We start from the raw sequence: 22,950 nt of genomic DNA, 5'->3' as shown, positions 1-22,950 counted from the left end.
GTGCAAATAACAGAATCCTATGAAGTGTTGGCATTATTTAAATTTATGCTATTTGAAGTTATAATTACAAGTAAATTAAGGCAATTGGTTCCAGTCCTATGGAAATATGCAATTGCAATGAGAGTTCAAACAATGCAACCACTTCAAGGGAGTAATCATTATTAGCACTAATTGGGACCAAAAAACCTGATAAATTAAATGGAGGCTTACAAAAGTATAAAGTGCTTAGATTAATTCCTGTGTTGTAAGAAATGATGTATGTGATGGATACATTAAATGGACAGAGAAGCATGGAAAGATCTAATATGAACTAATTCAAAGTTAAGTAAGCATAGCCAATAAAACAATATGCATAGTAACTACAATGTAAATGGAAAGAACACTATACCAAAAAAATTAAAAAGCAAAAGTAACAAAATTACAAAGGTCAAAAAGAGGAGAAAACACTGCTACTTCTAATTTACCCCACTGTGAAGGTGAGATGCACATGTTTTCAGACTTTTTCAATGTATCAATCAGTTGTACAAACTTTTTTCTTTAAAAAATACTATTTGTTACATAGGATGACTCTTTGGGAAAAAGAAGGTAGAAGGACACTTGAGATAACTATGGCACTCTAAAAAACAACATATGAGGGGGCAGTTAGGTAGCTCAGTGGATTGAGAGCCAGGCCTAGAGACAGGAGGTCCTAGGTTCAAATCCAGCCTCAGACACTTCCCAGCTGTGTGACCCTGGGCAAGTCACTTGACCCCCATTGCCTACCCTTACCAATCTTCCACCTATAAGTCAATACATAGAAGTTAAGGGTTTAAAATTTAAAAAAAACATATGAGTAAATACAAAAATTTATAAGTTAAATAATAGAATAAGAATATAAACAGAATAAGAAATAAAAATTTTAATCTAAGTAATGTTCAATTGAATTACCAAAAATGAACTCTTCTAAATGTAAAGAGCCTTGCATTAAATGGCTTTATAAATTAGTTCTATCAAATATTTAAAGAAAGATTAATTACATGATTTCATAAATTATCTCTAAAAGTAAGAAAAGAAAAATGTTAACAAATTCCTTTTATTAAAAAAGCATGTTTTTGATGTAGGGACAAAACAGAAGATAAAAATTGTAATCCAATCTTCCTAAAAATTATTAACTCAAGGCTATTGCAAGAAAATAAAATAAGTATACATTATGACAAGGTCATATATATATATATATGCATATATATATATATACAAAGAATGCAGATTTATTTCAATATTAGAAAAGTGTTAAATATAAGAAACTATATAATAATAAAAACAATAAAAATTACAAACCTCTCAATAGAAGCAAAATAATTTTAATAAAATACAATGCCCATTTGTTTTAAAAGCATAGAAATAAATAGAATGTTACTTAATATTATAAATAATATATACGTATTACCAAGAACTAACACTGTCTAAGATGAGGAAATGTTAAAGTCACTTGCTGTAAGATTAGGAGTAAGGCAAGAATATCTACTGTTATCACTATTGTGTAATATAAGTGTAGACATACTGTTCCCATCAATAAGATATCCAAAAGAAACAAAGAAAAATGAACATAGGCCAAAAGGAAACATCATTATGATATTTGAAGGTGATATGATGGGTCAACACAAAGAAGGCTAAATCTTCAATGGTAAATATTATCATAAGAAAAGTAACAATATATAAAACATATACTAAAAATTTTTAGTTTTTCTATATATTATCAACAAACTAAACAGAAAGAGATGGAGGGAAAACTTGATTCAAACTAACCACAGAAGACATACAATATAATGGAGCCCATTTATCAAGATACATAGAAATTAAACAAATGCAACTAAACAGAACTCTATAAGGATATATAACTATATAACTCTATATAAGGAAAAAGATCAATTTGCATCACCGATCAGATATTAATTGTTCATGGTTCACCTGTGCCAATATAATAAAAATGGCTCTACTAACTAAATTTATTCAAATCTTCAGTGATAACAGCAATTAAATTATCAAAATGTTGTCTTATAGAACTAGACATAATTACAAAAAATTCATAAAAAAGAATGAAAGGAAAAGATTTTCATGGTAAATAATGAGGAAATGTGGAGTATTAGGAGGTCTAGCAGCACCAGTTCTCAAGCCATATTACAAAGCAATAATCATCAAAATTATTTGGCCCTGATTAAAAACAATAGAAAAGTAAGCCAATGGAATATAATATATATGCAAGAACTAACCATAAACAAATGTAGTAGTATTGTTTTCAATAAATGGAATGGCTCATCATTTGAAAAAAATTACAAAACAACTAGAAAGCAATCTATAAGAAATTAAGTTTAAAATACCTCATAACATATCTTATCTCTCAATGCTTGACCTAGATTTAAGGGACATATTATAAACAAAGAGTAGGAGATAGCTTTCACAATTCTGTAAAGAAGGAAACTTCTGAATCAAACAAAGGAAAGGATCAGAGGTGTAGAATACATAATTTTAATTTTGTAAAATATTTTGGGCAGACAAAGCTAATGCATGTAAAGTTAGATGAGAAACGGCTAACGAGGGGAAAATATAAGTAAAAAATTTCTATGACAAACGTGCAGTATTTAAGATGTATAGGGAAATAATTCAAATGCATAATAACAAATTATTTTCCAACATATAAATGTATGGTGCTTGTCAAATTTATAATAGCAAAAAAAAGGTATGAAAATATACTTAATAGTCGATGAAACAAATACTTCACCAGCCTCCAACTCGAACACAAACTCCAAAGAACTCCCCCTCACAGGAAGTTACAACTGCTTTTAAAGTCACTTCTTTGCATCACTTCCTGTGCCTTCCTCCACTTTACATGGATCAATCACAGTCATAATTTCTGATTTGTCACTCACTTTTAGCACACATGGGTTATAGAGCTCCCCCTACTCAAGGGTAAAGTGGGGTGTATACACTTCTGGTGATTAAATCTAAAAGTAGGCAGGGGAGAGTTAATCCCATCTTCATACTATTTCTTTCTTTTCTATTTAACTCTTGGCTGTCAATAGTTCACAGTACAGGTTCTGCTTACCTCTCTCTTCTTTTCATCAGGGACACTGGAAAGTCTATTCTATTAAAGGTCTATTGTTATTTCATTTGATTATACTATGATTTAAAGGGTAGTTTATTCTTTTCTTTCTTTATTTAATTTTTTTTTAAACCCTTGTACTTCGGTGTATTGTCTCATAGGTGGAAGATTGGTAAGGGTGGGCAATGGGGGTCAAGTGACTTGCCCAGGGTCACACAGCTGGGAAGTGGCTGAGGCCGGGTTTGAACCTAGGATCTCCTGTCTCTAGGCCTGACTCTCACTCCACTGAGCTACCCAGCTGCCCCCTTTATTTAATTTTAATAACAAATTTCCACATAAGTTTTCCAAAGTTATATGATTCATGTTGTCTCCTTCCCTTCTTCCCTTCCTTGACCCAAAAATGACAAGCAATTATCAGGAATATACAGGAATAAAACATATTTCTATATTATTCATTTTTGTAAGTAAATAGTCATAGAAAATCAAAACCTCAAATCATATACCCAAATAACCAAGTGATTAATCATATATTATCATCTGCATTTATACTCCAACAGTTCTTTTTCTAGAGGTGGATAACATTCTTTTACATAAGTCCCTCAGAATTGTCCTGGATCATTGTATTGCTATTAGTAAGTATCATATTTCTTCATTCCACAATATTTCAGCTACTGTATATAATATTTTCCTGGTTCTGTTCATTTCACTCTGCATTAGACCACATAGGTCTTTCTAATTCTTTTTGAAAAATATGGAATGAATTTGTGTGTCATCTTCGTGCAGGGGCCATGCTAATCTTCTCTGCATCATTCCAATTTTAGTGCATGTGCAGCCAAAGCGAGCACAAGAGGTAGTTTATTCTTAGTTGCAAATCTTTATCTTTTGCTTTTTGGAATATTACATTCTCTCCTTTACTACAGTTGCAGCAACTAAGATGAGTGGTTCTTGGGTAATTTAACTCTGGTTGTTTTCAGTATTTTTTTTTAACTTGGAAGTTCTAGATTTGAGTTATAACATCCCTGGTTGCTTAGCTTTGAGGTTTCTTTCAGGAGGTCATCCATGGTTTCTTTCCCTTTTTTTTGCCTTTTGGTTTTAACAGAGCTTAACAATTTTGGGGGGCATTTTTTGAAATATTGTGTCCATGTTGTTTTTTAATTTTACCATAGTTTTAGGATGTGCCACGCTGTGTTTTGTTTTGTTTTTTTAAGCCTTACCTTCTGTCTTTGGTTCTAAGGCAGACGAGTGGTAAGGTCTAGGCAATGGGGGTGAAGTGACTTGCCCAGGGTCACACAGCTAGGAAGTGTCTGAAGCCAGATTTGAACCCAAGACCTCCCATCTCTGGGCCTGGCTCTCAATCCACTGGGCCACCCAGCTGCTCCCATTATGATTCTCAAAATACTTCTTCATCTGCTTTGCAGGTGAGTTGTTTTTTGATAGTTGATACCTTACATTCTTTATTTTTAATCACTTAACCTTATTCTATTTCTTGTTGCCTCCTAGACCAATTTAATTCCATGAAATTCACTCTGTTTTTGAGGTAATCAACTAGTAGTTGATGTTTGCTACATATTATCTTATGCTATTTATTCTCCTTTCCTTTTTTCCACCTGAACTCTAAATTCATTTTTATCCTAGTTTAATTTTTCACATCCATTACATTTTAATTTTTTTATTGTGAACTTAGAAACACCACAAAAGAGAATTTCCAAATACATAAGCAGACTATAAAAGGGGATTCCATAAGAAGTTTACAATCTTCATTGCATATCACTTGATTTATTTTTAAAACTTGTAAAAACTATTTCCATTGCTTTTAAAACTGTCCTACATGTTTGTGCTTCCTTCTGCTCTCTTATGTGCTCTTTTTAAAAAGGGATGATGCCCTTTCCTCTTTTCAGCATCACTTAAGTTCTCCTCAGCATTCAATTAAAATCCAAGGGGGAAAAAATGAAAAAATATTAAGGCAAATAAACATTGTTACTCAGTTAAACAAAATGATTCTACAGAGTGGCTATGAACAAAAATGTATATTTCTGTGCCATATATTCATAATTTTTCTGTCAGGAAATGGGCAAAATAATTCATCATAGGTCTTCTGAAGACATGGCTGATCACTGCATTTACCAGTGTTCTTTGTTTTTCAGGGTTTTTTTTTTCTTCTTTCTAATGTTGTTGACTTTGTATAAACTGTTTTGCTGGTTTTACTTACTTCACTCTGTGTCAATTCAAACTAACCAAGATTCTCTGAAATCACTTCATGTCATTTTTATGGTAAAGTAATACCCCATAACAATAAAACACTACAATTTTTTCAGCAAACCCCCAATAGTCTAAAAGACAGTCCAAGGTCCTACTTTCTATGCTACTTTTTTTTTTTAACATTTGTCTTCCAATCCCAATTTTCAATCCCCCTTGAGATTAAAACTTTTTTTTTTGCTTGTAATTATTCACTCTGGTATTAAAATTCCTCTTAACCCCACATTCTCTAACCCTGATTTCTTTCTCAGAGACAGATATAGTTACACACACACACACACACACACACACACACACACACACACACACACACACACACACCAAGAACAACCCTCTTTTGACCACTTCAAATCAATGAGCATTAATTAAGAATTGACAAAATGCCCAACAGATAGAAGTAAGGTTTATTGGATTCCCACTTGTCCCATCCCTTCATGGCTATATTCTCTTCTCATGTACTTCAAGAATGAAAAATAGCAATACCCTTATTCTACTTCGTTCTCTCTACAGTTTTTATCTTCTCTTTGCTTCTCCCTCTTAAAACCCTATGAACAGAATTAATCCATTCCTAAATTCTCCTTTTCAACTCTTTTAATATCATTTGAAGATTCTGAAAAGGCACATTTCTTCTCCCCCATTAGAATGTTAGTACTGACTACATAATCATAAAGATTCTTCCAATTATTCAACTAAATTTACCTTCCTAGGTTTCTCAGCAATCTTGTGTTAATATTTCAAAATACCTATTCAACTCTGTTCTCATCAAAAATTATTTAAATTCTTCTACTCCATTAAAGATCCATATTTTTGCCCAATAAGACAACAATTAGATTCGCTAGCTAAGTTATTCTTTACTGGTGTCTTCCAAGAGTTCTCATTTTTAGTAGAAACTATCAAATCTTGTGTGACCCTTACTACAGTTTTATAGTATTTGAAGCTTCTTTCTGGGTACTTCTGGATACTTTCTGGATATTCTGAGGAATGCTAGATATTTTAGGGAACAGTTGAACAAGCTATAGTATGTAATTGTGATGAAATATTATTCCTATAAGAAATGACAAGCTGGATGATTTCTGAAAAACCTAGATGAACCAATGCAGAATGAAGTAAGCAGAGAAAGGAGAGAAGTATACAGAATAACAGCAATATTGTATGATGAATGACTGTGAATAACTTAGCTATATCCAGCAATAGCAATATAAGATAATTCTCAAGGACTCATGATGAAAAATGCCATCTGTCTCCAAAGAAAGAACTAATGGAGTTTGAATGCAGACTGAAACATATCATATTTCACTTTATTTCTTCATTTTTTGTTTGCATTCTCTTCCACAAAATGATTAATACAGGAAAATGTTTTACATGCTTACACATGCAAAATCTTTATCAGATTGATTACTGTGTCAGGGAGAGGGGAGTAGAGGGAGGGAATAAGGAAAGAAGGAAATCTGGAACTCAACTAAAAAAAAAAAAGTAGCAGCTAAATGGCTCAATGGATTGAGAGTCTGGTCTAACAATCCAAGGTCTTGTCTTCAAATCTGGCCTCAGGTACTTCCTAGCTATATGAGCATGGGCAGGTCACTTAACCCCACCACTGCCTAGCCCTTACTATTCTTCTGTCTTGGAACCAATACATAATTTGATTCTAAAACAAAAGACATGGGTTTTTTGGTTTTTTTACATGTAATTGGGGGAAAAGTAAAATATTTTTTAAAATAAAAAGTTATCCAATGTAGTGGAAAAGAACTGGAAATTAAGGAGATGAACATCATTTGGGTTCACTATACCTAATGGCTTCAGCTATATCTATCTCTGCTTAATTCCCAACTATTACCCCTTCTGTAGCCATTACAGGTCCAATTGGAACAGTGGAGTTCCTACACAAGCCACTTGGCCCAGGTGACCAGTGTTGATTCTGTTTCCTATTGTGGCTCTCAGTGCTCCAAAGGTCAATCAGGCCCTGTATCTCTGCATAATAACCTATAGAGACCAGCTCTGTTCTTGATTTTTGTTTATCTAAGCCAGGCCTGAGATAAGGCTTCAGTTCCACGATTACTGGAGCTAATACTGACTTGAGACTCCCCTTTTCAGAGCACCAGCTGGCTTCAGAGCCATTTGCTGGAGTTCATGTTGGTCTCACCAGATAAACTGATCTCCCTATTTCTACATTCCTCTAAAATGATTCCTCTCTTCACTCCTATTAGCTTCTTCCTCCAAAATTCTCTGGCGTCTGTACAGTAATTAATAATTATTTACTAGATAGTGAAACAAGATGGAAAAAGAAACAATCCCATTCTCAGTTGCCTAGCTAAACTTGAGTGTACAACTCACCTCACATCTCTATTCTTCAGGCCAGGAAGCTGCTTCCTAAGAAAGAAACTGCAAACTTCCTTGATTAGTAACATAATTCTGTTGATGTCACTTTTTCTGGTTCAATATCAGGAACTTACATGATTATATCAGTGGAAATGAAATTAAAGAAGAGGCATTACCATCTGCTTTGGCACTGCATCCTATGAACCATGGGGCTTTTTCATCTGACTTGCAGCTAAAACCTTTCATGTGTCATCTTTCCCACTAGAATGTGAATTCTAAGATCAGGGATTTTCTTACTTTTCTATTTGTATTCCCAGTGCTTACCATATAGCCTTGCATATAGTAAGCACTTAATACATGCTTTATTCATTCACTCATAATATGCAGTCCATTTTCATGCTTATGAATATCACTACAATATCACTTTGTTTGAACTGCCTTAAAATTTTAAGTTACTAAGCAGAGGTCAAGATAACTTATGTATAGGCATATCGAGTCTGATGGGGAAGGAAATAAATGGACAGTTATGAAAAGTGGATTTTAAGGCAGTGTAGTTTCTTCATTCCTGAAGCCCATACCCCTCATGTTGCCTCTCCCTGCCCCCAAACAGATTTATCAACTTTCCAATAAAATGAGTATTTGGTATAGGCCTTATTCAAACCACTTCTGAGTTTTACTGCAGAATACAGTCAGGAAAAGAAAAACAGAGCTGGAAGATTTTAGAAAGACTTTGTAGAAGCTTAATGTATGTATATTTTTAAATGATTCATTATGTTATGCTATAAATAAATATTAACTTTAACAAAAACTAATATTTAATCTTTTCAAAATAAATTAAAATTGTTTTCATTTTAAATAGAATTTTCCATGATAAGGATTAGAACTGTCTTCCTTATTTATTTCTTATGATCTAATTTTGATCATGGCAAAGCAACTTATGTCAATATATTAATAATCCCTTATATAGGAGGAAAATACCAACAGGTGACCTCCTAGATTACTCTCCACACTGCATCCAATTTTAAGTTGGGTCCTAATATAAATAGACAGATACACAGATAGATAGATAGATAGATAGACAGACAGACAGACAGACAGACAGACAGACAGACAGACAGACAGACAGATAGATAGATAGATAGATAGATAGATAGATAGATAGATAGATAGATAGATAGATAGATAGATATTGCAATGAAAGTGAAGGAGACATTACTGAGGAGGCAGTGATTAGTTCCCTCATACATTCACCATTATTCTATCTCAATGGGAAAGTTTTGCAGCTATATTACTTAGAATTTCTGTTTCTTAAATAATATGACAATTCTGTGATCTTTATCCAGCATCAAACAGAAATAACAAAATAAATTTTCCCAACATTACTAAGAATGGTCAATTTATTACTTTCAGAGCCAAATCTGACAAAATAATTTAATGATATTATAACAATGCCCAGTTTTCTCATCTCTAACTATCATGGAACGTAGTCAAATGACTAATGAATATCATTATCACAATAACTAGGCATTTCTAAATCCATGGTAATGGGGATTTTCAGGTATGAAAACTTGACTTTAAAAAGTCTGCTAGAGGCAGCTAGATGACTCAGAAGATTTAGAGTCAGGCCAGAAGATTCAAATCTGACCTCAGATTCTTCCTAGCTATGTTATCCTGGGCAAGTTCTCCCCTTTCCCCCCATTGCCTAGACCTTAACATTCTTCTGCCTTGGACACATACTGTTGATTTTAAGAAAGTAAGGCTTTAAAAAAATCAGCTATGTTGGAAAAATATGACTAGTAAGGTACAAAAGAATTATGTATAAACCTCTACCTCAGAGTAAATGAATTTTCATAATCTAGGGGTGAATTATTTAACTCTAATTCACTGATGAGAAATCTTTAAAGTATAGTCACATAAAGCCACAATTTTTCTTAACCTAGTACTGTATCATAGTGTACTTATTTATTTATACAAATATTAGATCTTTTTCTCTGGGTCTACTACCTGTACTTTTGAATCCAGCAAGTGGCTATCCAAATTGAAACACAAGTAAAAAAACTGGCATTAGTTGGGAGAGGGCTTAATGACAATGTAAAAAGATATTTTGGAAGGAGCGTGTGTGTATCTGTGTGCATGTGTGTATATATTATAAATGTATACAAATACACACAAATTTAATACATACAAATTGTACTAACAGGTATGCACACACACATAGACATACACAGAAACACTCATACACACACTTATGTTCCCTGTGTCTTCTGATAAGAGACGCTGACTCCAAATAATGAGTGGATACTAATTTTAGGTCAAATGGGTGGACTGTGGATACAGAAGAGTTACATTACAAAATGTCCCTTTGTTGACATCATTAAAATCCCTTCTTCCTTACACTATCTAAACACCATGGGAAGCTTGCCAAAATAGTTCTCATTATAAAATTCTGCAATCAGCCCTGAAAACAACCACAACTGCATCTACTTGGTTAGGTCTGTCCTGGAAACAAAGAATATAACGTTATTGAAAAAAACACAATGGCTACCTAGACTTGACAAAACTCTACTTTAAGCAATATTCAAATGGTCTTACCCATGTGTTTCTCCATTACTCTGAGAGAAGAGACATGAAAACTGCATATTAGCAAGCACCTGATGAAAGGAAATCATGAATACCTCCTCCAACTATCATTGCACAAATATATTCTTATTCTGTTATATGCACTTGCTTATGTAATGAAGGTTCTACTAATTTCCTTACCCACATAAAAGTAATTCCCTCTTAGGTAAGAATACTTTTTGAGTCAATCAATAAATTAAAAGGGTGTGAACAGGGCCTGTACACCATGAATCAATCAAAGCAACTGTGTGAGAAACTTGGTCATGCCCTAAAAAATATATATAAATGTAAGAAGTTATCTCATCTACCCTAAGGAAATATATGAAAGGAAGAAGCTATTTCAAAATCAGATGTAAATTCAGATGATCTGAAAATTGAGAGGAAAGAGTTGGATCCTACATTGTTGAGCCAAGAACTGGCAGCCCCAGTGCAACCAGTGAAAGGAGAAAGAGAAGTGGGGCTTAGCTGTGGCAGAGAAGGGAAATATCAAGAAAAAGGAAAAACCAAGTAACAATATCATTAACTCTACAAGTATATGAACCTAATATATAATATTAATAATAATAATAATAGGCTAATAATAGCCTAATGCCAGCTGTGTAACTATGTATTCAAGGATTGAAGGAAGTCCCAAGAAAAGGTCTGCTTTTTCCTTCTAATTTCCATCCCAGAAATTCTCTACCCACATCCAGTCTAATATCGTCAGCTATTTCATTACCACAATGTTTCCAGTAACTTAAAATCTTCCTTAACCAGAGGGTGGGGAATAACTAGATAGATACAAATGTAAATTTAGTCAGCCCAAATTCTGCCTAAATGTTATGACTCTAACTAACTGAGGGCTCAGAGTGATTAGGATTGAACTCATAACTTTTCATCTAAAATAAATTCCATAAAGCTGCAAAGGATGGAGCCATGTGGATTTTAGGGGCTATTAAATTTCCCTGAGGTTTAAAATGAGCTAATTATTATAACAGGCAGTTAAAAGCCATAGCATCAGAAAGGCCAAATTCCATGTCTCCTTTGTTATTTCAATATTCAAAAAAAGAATCTGACACTCAAGTCATTTTATAAATCAACTGCATCTACATCAGACTCACTAACAGAACTCTTTTACTTGCTGCTGGAATTATTTTTGTTTGTTTCTTCAGAATTTTATTCCTGAGAACATACCTTGAGAAGTGAATTCCCCTGTAGAACTGTAGGCTATCTTTTCTATGATTGTTTAGAAATTTATACTCATATCATGAATATATGCCAGACTATACATATCTTTCCTCTTCTCTATAACAAATTTTAACATGGACTCATAATATCTCCTTCTCAAATTTTTATCATTTGTAGTTTTGGCAACCAATTCCTTGTCATAAAGATGCCTATTATGTGAATGAAATTTAATTATCACCAACATTTTTATTGTTACTATGCTATATTCTTGTTTGAAAATGTGAATTATTAAACTCTTTACAAGCCATTTTCATAACTATGTTATCATAGTATAATATAATTCCTTATGGGACAGAAAATGAAAATTCAATGCTTTTTGTACATGAACAAAATCAATGCAGCTGGAAACAAAAAAGAAAAGAGTCTTTGCATTAAACATTTCTAATAAATATCTGATATCTAAAACACATGAGGAATTAACAGAAATGTATAAGACTTAGATGTAGCTTCCAGTGGATTAAGAACTGCAAACTATTAAAAACTGCTTTATGTCACTATAAGACAAATGAAAATCAAAATATATAATATACACATACATAGACTATTTTCATACAGCTAATTAAAACAAAAACTTTCACCTCTAGGTATATATCTCAAGGATATCAAAGACAAAAAAAAAAGCTTTCATGCATACCAAAAATTGTTAATATAATGCAAAAGCATTTTACCCAGAGAAATGAGCAGTAATTTAATAAAGAAATAAACAATATGAAGAATTCTGAGAAACATGAGACTTATATAAAATGATGCTAAATGAGATAAACAGAACCAGGAAAACAACATAAACATACAAACTACCAATAGGCTGCTACACTCAAAGCAGGTAAGGTGATCTAGATAAAGAAGAAAGCCATCTTAGGGGATAAATAGGAGCTATTTTTTTTTAAATTTTAAACCCTTAACTTCTGTGTATTGACTTATAGGTGGAAGAGTGGTAAGGGTGGGCAATGGGGGTCAAGTGACTTGCCCAGGGTCACACAGCTGGGAAGTGGCTGAGGCCGGGTTTGAACCTAGGACCTCCTGTCTCTAGGCCTGGCTCTCAATCCACTGAGCTACCCAGCTGCCCCCTTAGGGGATAAATAGGAAGTAGTATGGGGTGGCCAATCAAGTCAAACCAATTTTCTTCATTTGACACCAGCTGCTCTGCTTAGTTTGATTCCACCACCATCTTCTCCATGCCCTACCTTGCAAACCTCCTCATCATGGACATTACTTCAGCTTTGCTACTCACACTTTAGTTATTTCTGTCTCTGAGTAGAGGGAAGAGCAGCAAAGAATTCCTTCTATAGCCATTCTTTATGGAGGATTCAAAATGCCAGCCATCCCTTCATTTGTCAGCAGTTTCTCTGCTTGATATTGACTTCATTATCATCTTCATCATGCCCCTTTGGCCTTGTACCATCTGACACTCCTCCCTTTTCAGCTTCTTTTTGTATACTATTTTCCCCCATTAGACTATAAGCTTCTTAAGGGCAAGGACTGCCTTATTTTTTCTTATTTGTATCCCCAGTAAATAACACCTAGTGAGCACTTAATAAATGTTTATCATGTGGTATCATAAATCACTACCACAATCTTGACAATCAAATTTGTCAGACTTTGATAGAGAGAGCCCAGGATCCTGAATCCAAAAAACTTGAGAAAAGCAATGCTCCCTACCCCAACCCCACCCTCAATCCCCTAGAACTCCTCCTAGCCCTTCCATCACAGTTGTCATTCAGGGAAGTAAATCCTATAGAGAAGGGGTCAGCTGCCACACCGACTGCAACACACAGAGCAGGCAAACCAGCCTAAGCATAAAGTAGCAACGGACCATAAGGAAGAGTCAGGAGGAGGTATGTGTTAGGCAAATCCATCCACCACTACCTTGACCACCATTCTCCCTCATTCTGTCTCAGACCCTTATAGAGAAAGACCAGGGCCTTGAACTGGAGAATGTTGGGAAGAGCAATGTTTTCAGCTGTGTGCCCTCAGTCATCATCCTGGGAACCAACGCTTCTGGAGATGTAGACTTACAAATGCTCCTGCATGCTGTAGCCACAGCTACTAAAGATCCAGAAAAGAGAAAGCTTTTGCCACCAAAGTTCTTGGCACTATCAAATAGTTCAACATCAGAAAATGATGTGATTTTACCAGTGGAAATAAGATTAAAGAGAGGCATTACCATCTGCTTTGTGACTGCACTCTATGAACCATGAGGCTTTTACATCTGACTTGTATCTGAAGTTTCCCATACATTGTCTCTCTCACCAAAATGTAAGCTCCCTGAGGTCAGAGATTCTTATTTTCTCTATTTGTATCTCCAGTGCTTATTATTCTAGTGTTTTGAACATAATAGATAATTAATAAATGTTTTGTTCAATCATTCTTTCATTCACAAAGACGCAAATCATGTAAATGAAAAAAATAAAATCAACTCAACACTACATAATTATAATGACCATTTTACTTGCTTTTCCCTCTCTTTACTGCAGACTATGAGTACAAGATAACTGAATTTACTGCCAGATTTCATTTATGTGTTTGAGTGCTTTTTACTGACTATATTTTTCTTTCTCTCTGAATTTTTGTTATAAAAGAAGTTTTACTAGGTTTTAGAGGGACACATAAATAAATAAATAAATCTAAGTATATGTGTTTAAAGCAGCAATATACTATAATTCATAATAAAAATAAAATTAAAAATGCATCAACACAAATGAGAATTCAAGAAAATAAAAATAACCAAAATTACTCATTGTGAATTAATAGTATATTGCTGCTTTAAAAGATAATCCATGTTGATCTTTTCTATATACTATCAGTTGAAAAACTAAAAATAGCTTAGAGGCACAAGGGAAGTCTTCTATACAATCCTCAATTTTATCTTATATATGTTATCATTTTACCTTTAGACAATTTTTTTCTTTCATTAACTTCCATTAACAAAAATTAGAATTGGACATGATTATAAATGGTATCATGGTTTAATTCCTTCTTCTTACAGGTGAGGCTCAGAGATGTTAGCTAATTTGTCCAAGATTACATGGAAGCATACCCAAATCACAGATCTCATTGTTGGAAAAGAGTTGATCATCTTGAGCTTAACAGTAACAGTAACCCACTCTATAATTTGAACCTAAGACTCCTTACGAGGAGTTTACTCATATTTTTGATAATGGATGCTTCCAAAATAATCTTATCCAAATCTACTAAATAACAATATGTATAATATTTTAAGTTGCAAAAATTAAAGAAATTCTTTAATTTATGTAATCCGCAATGATTAGGCAGATGAATTGGGCAATGTGTTACTGATTTGCATTTTGAAAACACAGTATGTGACTGCAAATAAAGAAGTACTAACAAAAAATCCATTTACAAAAAATCATGATGTTATAAGATCTATTTCAAACAGTTAAATTATAGAAATGCATTTATATCTTGGTTGCAGCTTTATCAATAGAAAAATTGGAAGCAACAAGTTAAAACTACTATAACTAAATTCTTAACTTTACAGGAAATGGAGGTCATCAAAAATTTGCTTGTTTTTTCCAGTGCTCAGTACTTTTAAGGAGATCAATATCTGTAACTCTCAAACATTTTTAGTTTTTACTAAAGAAAACTTAATTGTAAACACTGAGCTTTTTGAAGGTGGATGACTATTACAAAGTTCACTAGAAAATCAATATAGCATTTTAGTTGGAATTTGCTCATTAAACACTCACAGCTCTAATGCAAATTATGATGGAATGAATAAAGCAAATACGCATGCTTCTTTCTTTTTATTAAATGTAAAATCTACTGTTAATTACATCTGGTATGTCATACAAACTTTTCTCCTTAACTATTAAATAGAAGCTTTTACAAAAGTCATTAGAGATTCTCTTTCTTTGACTTGTATAAATTTCAATATTTGTTCAGTAAAGGTTCACAGCAGTTAAATTACATTAACAAATATTATTAGCTACTATGTAAGCCAACCAAGTAAAATACTTATATTGTAGGTAAAACAAACCATTGGGTGTTTACAATAATATTTGGATATCTCCATTTTTAAACATGCTTATCAAATATCCTATAATTCTTAATCAAATGAGAAAGACTCAAGGTAGATTTTTTTCCCAAATACTCAAATTTATTTAGTAAGCTAATTGTTTTCTAATGCAGACAAAAGTAAATATGAAGAAGCTGAACTATAATGAGCATGAGTTTACTGAGTCAAAGCAGAGTACATATTTTCTTAGTAAAACCTGATTTTTTTTTTTGGCAAACTTATCTTACACACTTTTAAAACTACCTTTAAAACATAGTAGCAAAGAGGCACGTTGAAAATTATTCTAGTTTAAACATTGGTTTATGATTCTCCAGACAACACAACTTTGGGGGAAGGTGGAGCATTCCCAGGGAATAAGAATCTGTTTGCTGACAACCTAAATGTTGCCTGAGTAAACAGAAATAAAGTCAAATGGAAGAGGAAAGAAATAATTAGGATTCTAAACACTTACCTCATCATGTTACATGCCTACACAATTCACCTAGAATTACAAAATTCTAAACAAATATATAATCAATAAAGTTTCTAAAAAAAACAAACAGCACTGCCACAGTTCATTAAACCACTTTTGCACTTAATCCCTCAAATTTAATGTTTTTCAACAAAAATGAACAAAGATGAGAAAAAATATTTTCCAAATTTATTAACCTTAAATCATAGTGAATATTTCGCCTACATTTTTGCCCAAAATTTCCAGTAAAATCCTAGGCAGTATATGATAAACAATGTATGTTTTCTAAAAAATATTTCTTTAAAACAATTATTTCAACTCTGTTTAAACTGGTTACTGTACTATTCATGTCAATACCAGGAGCATTCTTTTCATGTAAGTTTTAAATCTCAAGACTGTTATTTTTAGGACCTCTGATGACCTAGGATTTCTCCACCTATAAACTATGAGTTGATTGTAATCACTTAATAGTGAAACCCAGGTAGAGGTTTTGAGGTTTGTTGTTGTTGTTTTCCCAGTTTGATACACATGAGGTTAAGAAAAGAAAGAACCAAATTAGAAGATAAATGTATTCTTCACTTAAAATTTATTCTAGAAATTAAAGTAGCTATAGTATTTACATATAGCTTTAGTATACCATTTCTGTAATATGCACATAATTTATGTCTTCTTTGCAAACCTAACACAATAATATAATTTGAAATTATCTTTCAGCCCCTTACTCCAGTAACATGACCACAAGAATCGATGTATTGAGCACTGCTTTTTTCTTCATTTTGGAATTGTTTGGTAGGTTCCCCCTTTTAACGGTTTTTATCTATAAGATGAACTTTGGGGGAAAAAAAAAGTAGTGTTTCTTCTCCTTTTAAAAAAAAGGTAAATATTCAAAAGAAAGCATATCTATTAAGTAATTTTTCTATTTACTCATATCTTTTTTCTCTTTTTCAAAAGATGAGCAACAAGATAGATGAAATAAGATGCTTTAGGTCACTCTTTTTGTGGTTTACTATAATCACAATGTGAAAAGGATCATTACTACTGAATCTTACTTAAAAGAAATACAAAACATTTTATTTTCCATTAAGTCAGATTCATCTGTTTCAACTGTTAGATCACTGACAAAACAAAAAAAAAAAAGAGCTGGATCACACCATTAAAAATTACACATAAGGAGTAAGTTTCATAATTCAAAATGAAAAAAAATTAACCATTTGAGTGATATTGATCTTGCCCATTAAAGATTAACATGAGTTTGTATTGTAGATTTTTAATTTAATCATTTAATATCTTTACTATATTTCAGTTTTACAAAAACTGGCATGAATTTTAGAAGTAAAACCAAATAAGTTAGACTATCCTGAAAGTTTTGAAACAAGCATCAAAATGAAAAAAAAATTTTCAAAAATACTAAAATATACATTCCTTAGATTTACAGATTATTTGTATCACATTGTATCACTAGACAAATGATATTTTTAAAAAACAAAGGGGTATGCTCAAATTTTGGATCTTTACTAAGATTTTAATAGCTGATTTCTTAAAAAATGTATTCAAATGACAAATTTTTTTTGTGAAACATTTAATTAGTGGTATATTTCTGAGATTTCAAATACAGTAATTATATGAGTTACTTATGACTATTTAATATCAGCCCAAATTCAAAAGTAAAAATGCTTAGTTTCTAAGTTTTTAATGTAGCTCTTTATATTCACTGAATGTTCAGGTTTTTATTCAGGAAAATAATTATCTCCACTCCCCAATGAATAAAGAATTGCCCAGTCTCCCTTCAGGCATTATTTGACCTGGCACTTTCCATAATTAATCCCAATTCATGTTCACAGATATCAGGAACTGAGGTACAAATGTTATCACAACTTTCTAATTATCAGATACTTCAATATGTTAAATTTCAAACAGATGATTTTTCCAAAGCTACAGTCACTTTTTTTTAGCCCCATCAAAGTCATAGTAATCTTTTATTTTTAAAAAAAATCAATATATTTAGTTAACTTTAAAATGTATGTATTTAAAGTAAACTTATAATTTTGGTTTAATGAATTAATTTAATTGATTAAAAGTGATAAATATAACATGCATTTTTCAATAAAATAGGTTGTATTTAGGATCAGCTCATTTTTAAAAATCAGACAAATAGAAAACATTATTTTAAAGAGTAAATAAGAAAGAAACTTTTTGACATGAGAAAAACTTAAAGACTTCCACTATAAACTCTTAATCTGTCCAATGCTTATACTCTAAATATTCTTGATATGCTGAATATAATATAAACTATATGCCCATTCTTTAAGCATTTGCTTAAATTGAAACAAATAACCTAAAGCTATATATCTGAGGAATATTTTATCATAGATATTAATCAAAATTTTTGTCTTTTTCTTCTAAGAAATAAGTGAAGATTTAATATTTTTGTAGAATTTACATTAAATGTCAAGGGTTTAAAATTGGATCTGTGAGAAAATCAAGAAATAATGAATTTCATAATGAACAATATACAATAAGAATATTAATTAATGAATATATAAACAATGAATACTATTTAAAATTTAGGTGATTCTTTTTTGCTCACACAGACATATATAATGTGTGAGATTTCTACATACACGCCACCAATTAAATATTTATACATATATACATACACATATGTGCATATGTGTATAGTTTATAAACAATATACATATAGTTTATAAATGCATGCATATGCATATATATAATATATCATTTATAAACAAGAGTTGGGGACTCTGAAGTTATTTTGCTAAAGCCCAATATTGGTCTTATTTCAGTTTAATTGGAAGAGGATCTCAAATTCATCTTCTCCATGAGATATCAGGAACCTGGATTTCTCTTTGTACCAAAGGTTAATAAGAAATGTGTCTGCAAAAGTCAAACAGCATTAAATACCAAAAACTGATTATTATTCCACAGGAGTTGTTCTGTCATTCATAATCTCTTCATGCTTCAACCTTCTCAGCTAATCTTTAATGGATGACACGGAAGAAGGAAAAATAACTAACATCTAGAGCAGGGATTCTGAAGTAAGCTTTTCAGGAAAAGGAAAAGTGAGCTTTTAAAAAAAATTGAAATATAGCCTACTACCACATTAAGGTGTAAAAGAGTCTCTTTAACCATGAATCAATAAATACTATCATATAAAAATCTAAATAGTGCTAGCATCATAGGTGGGGGGATACTAGGAAGTATATGGAAGGAGGAAATAAATATTTATATAATACCTACTATGTGTCAAGCACTATGCAAAGCACTTTTACATAGCAAGATTATTAAAATTAAGATGAGCTATCCTGAAAATGAGTTATAATTAATGAAAGTTTTACTAAGATTGCTCAGGAAAAATTAAATTATTAACAGAACATCTATATCTATGTGTAATATGCAAGTGTACACATAATCAGAGCCATAATAAATTGTCAGAAGCAAAGGATTATAAGTATTCTGTGAACCTTAAAGCATTATTTAAATTTGTTATTATGATGAAGGCAAAACTTAGTTTTAGAGAGTTGAAAGCAAGTAACATCTGAATAACTAAAATCTCAAATTGTATGTTTGTACATATAAATATGTCTTTAAGAGTACAATGTTCTGAAACTAAATTAAAACATATTAAGTTTTATAATAATGTGACACTATTTTTCAATTCAAAGAATTGGAGAATTAGCAAAACTTTAGAATTGCAAGTGACCACAGGGGCTATCTAATTATAAAAGAATATAGACATGTTTCGGCTACATACTTGCTTATTTTAATTTGGGGAAATGGTACAGTGATTCAAAGCATAACAATGTCACAGTTTTATTTAACATAATTTTTAAATACTACATAATTGTTAAAATGTAATAACCTGCCAACTATCATTAAAAGAAATTGCTCATCTCTATAATTTATGAGTCAATGCATAACTAATATCTTTTGCACTGACAAATTAAGCCATATCTCAGCCCTGTTATAGTCACTAGGAGGCACACTTGGGCACTTTTAGAAGCTCTATTAACTCTTTTTAGAACATTAATAAATTTTTAGCACAAGGAAATAGAAATCTATGAAATAATATCCTGAAAGCCTGAAAAAATTATGGCAATTTTCAAATGACAGGTCCTAGAATAACCTTTCATAAACTGTCATATCTTTTGCTTTTGCTTTTTGCTTTTGATAACACCTCAGAAAGCCTTATTTTAACTCAGTAACTCATAACATTTTGATAGACATAAAATGAAAATCATAATGCAATATTCATTGTACATTTTCCCCTTGAGTTATTTTTTCATAATTTCATATTGTCTATTCAGACTACAATAACTCTCACATATTTCCAGTCAGGCAAGTACTGTATACTTCATACTTTGAGGATGTTATTGCCTTTATACTCTCTAAAAACTTAATGAAAACTATATCATGATTCTGTAGATAAATTTTTATATTGCTCAGGTTGTTTAAATGCAGGCTTAAACATGGGATCAAGTTGTTTTCCAATTAAAGAGCGAACCTCTAACATGTTGGTAAGTCTCTCATTTGATATGTTTTCTATAATATTCTCTAAAAATTAGCTCTGCAAAGAGAGGAATCATTAACAGTACAATGACACTTCCATTCCACTTATTTCCAGGTGGAAATATATTGCATCACTTATTCTGATGGCATACAAATGACGATATTACAGTGATTCTGAAGTTTAGAAGCTAAAGGAGAAAAAAATTAAAGAAATTTCAAATTGATCCCAGCAAAGATTGCTTTTTTAACCAAATGATAGACTTGCACAAAGGCTTGCTATAATTATATTAATCAATTACTAGTAATGTTTGAAGTGAAGGGCAAAGTAAACTAAAAGCAACCGATATGTATAGAGTGAGACACAGGGACTTCCTAATTATTACTTACTCTTCTACATATCAAGCTAGAGAAGAAAGGAAAAAGGAAGATGTAATACATATATCTACCCACTTTCCACTCCTGACACCTACATAATATATCATTCCAACATGATTTGGAATCTCCTGCATGTTTCATGAAGATATCTGTTTCATGTCTGAACTCAGGAAAATCACAGACTACAAAAGTACAGAAGACCTACATTAGAAAGAATCCTTGGATGGGAGTCAAGTTACTTTAAAATCTAAGTATTAATTAAAAATCTAAGTTAAAAATCTAAGTACTAATTAGTATTGGTACTAATTGAGTGCCCTTAAACCAGTCACTTCACCTTTCTAATCTTTAGAAGAAAGAAGAAAGAGAAGTTGTACTAGATAATTTCTTTCCCGGACTCAAGAGTCAATAATTCTGTTATCACTTTTAGTGGCAGAAAAAGATGATATAACAAACAAATTATTTTAATGACTCTAAATTCTTAGAATGGAAAAAAGGAATTTCTGCAATCTCATGGGGATAGTGAAAGTTGATGAGCAAAGGGAAATTATGAAGTAGCACCAACTTGTCCACATCAGATAGAAATCAAAGGGATGAGCAGAAACCAGGATAGAAGGATAATATGTGTCAACCAGGATTAAAATGAAGAGAAAATCTATTCAGTCTCCCTTTCCTAAACTATCACTACTACTCAACTTTGACTTCATAGCTAGTATTATAATTACTTGTATATATCTTTTATATCTCCCCTACTATTCTCATCAAGAACTCTGGTTATTCTACTCCTCTTTATTATGCCCTCCCAGTTCATTTTTCCAGCTCTGGTTTAACTTTCAGCCCTTCCCAAACTTGATCTCATAAATAATCAGTCTGACTATCCCATTTTTAAAAAACTCTTTGTTTCTTTGCTTTGCCAAGGCTCAGGCCTTGCAGAGCCCCAAGATGGGGTTATTTCCATTATCTTCCTTTTCCTATAACTTCATTCTCTGAACACTGATGGAAGAACTTCTCATTAGTAAATAATAATACTGGTATTCTTTCCTACTTAATTTCATCACAATAGGCATAGCAATTATTTTAAAAAACTTTTCTTCTCAAGGCACTTAATTCACTCGAACCTTCCTCTCAGCAGTTTTCATTCCTTATTTTACTAAAAAAAATTTTAAAACCTTTGTCCTGAGCTTCTATTTTCCCATTGACCCACAACTCAACATTTTTCATTCTCTATTTCCATTCACTTGTCTCAGATGGTCATTTTCTTTGCTCAAGTCAAGCTCTCAATAAAACCTCTGATTCCAAATTCTCTCATTTCCTCCTTTTCTGTCTCTATCTCTCTCTCTCTATGGCTGTCTCTGTCTCCTTCTGTTTCTCTCTTTCTCGCTGTCTCTCTCTCTTTCTCTCAACTAGTTAAGATGAAAACTTGGCATTTATAAAACCCTTTATCATGTAGTACCAGTCTATATGTCCATACTTCAATCTGAGAGCTCATAAATAGGGGGGAAAGCAAGCATATATCCTAATGAAATATAACTCCTTCAGGTCAAGAAGTATTTTTTGGTTTGGGTTTTTGTCTTTCTATTCCCAACATCCAACAGAGGTGCTTACACATAGGAGGCGCTTAATGAATGCCTATTTACCACCATAACACAAATAAATACAAAGATAATATATAAAAGGTTAGATCTGAGAACTCTTACACAAGAAAACAAGGCAAGATTTGGCAATCTCAATTATTACAAATTTCATAGACAAGAATGCAGGCAAAAAATATCCACAAATATAACTATTTGCATTTTAATCAATATTTTAATTTTCAAAATTTAAGATAGTTGCATGAAATGAACAGACAAAAAAGTCTGAGTTTTATGAGTTTTGCTCTTTCCTGCATTTAAATGAGATTTTATTTTAAAATGTTTTCCTTTGCTGGAGAGGTTCTTCTCCTGAAGAGAGTTTATTTTGTAAAGTATTTATATTCTCCCAAAATGTACATAACATTTTTATTTTATAAATAAAATTATTTATGTGTTTTGATGTGTTTTTCTGAAGCTACTTTCTTATTATAAATTT

At 32.0% G+C, this 22,950-nt stretch overlaps 1 protein-coding gene and 1 pseudogene across 1 annotated transcript in view; both read right to left on the bottom strand.

Moving 5' to 3' along the window:
- MIPOL1 (mirror-image polydactyly 1) overlaps positions 1-22,950 on the bottom strand; it is a 148,829-nt gene that overhangs the window by 45,783 nt on the left and 80,096 nt on the right. The gene's annotated exons all lie outside the window — the stretch shown is intronic.
- Positions 3,825-3,924, bottom strand: LOC123238355 (annotated as a pseudogene).

The sequence above is a fragment of the Gracilinanus agilis genome, chromosome 2, assembly GCF_016433145.1.
Source record: "Gracilinanus agilis isolate LMUSP501 chromosome 2, AgileGrace, whole genome shotgun sequence".
Lineage (NCBI taxonomy): Eukaryota > Metazoa > Chordata > Mammalia > Didelphimorphia > Didelphidae > Gracilinanus > Gracilinanus agilis.
The sequence above is the reverse complement of the archived record's forward strand: the minus strand, read 5'-3'. Positions and strand labels throughout refer to the sequence as shown.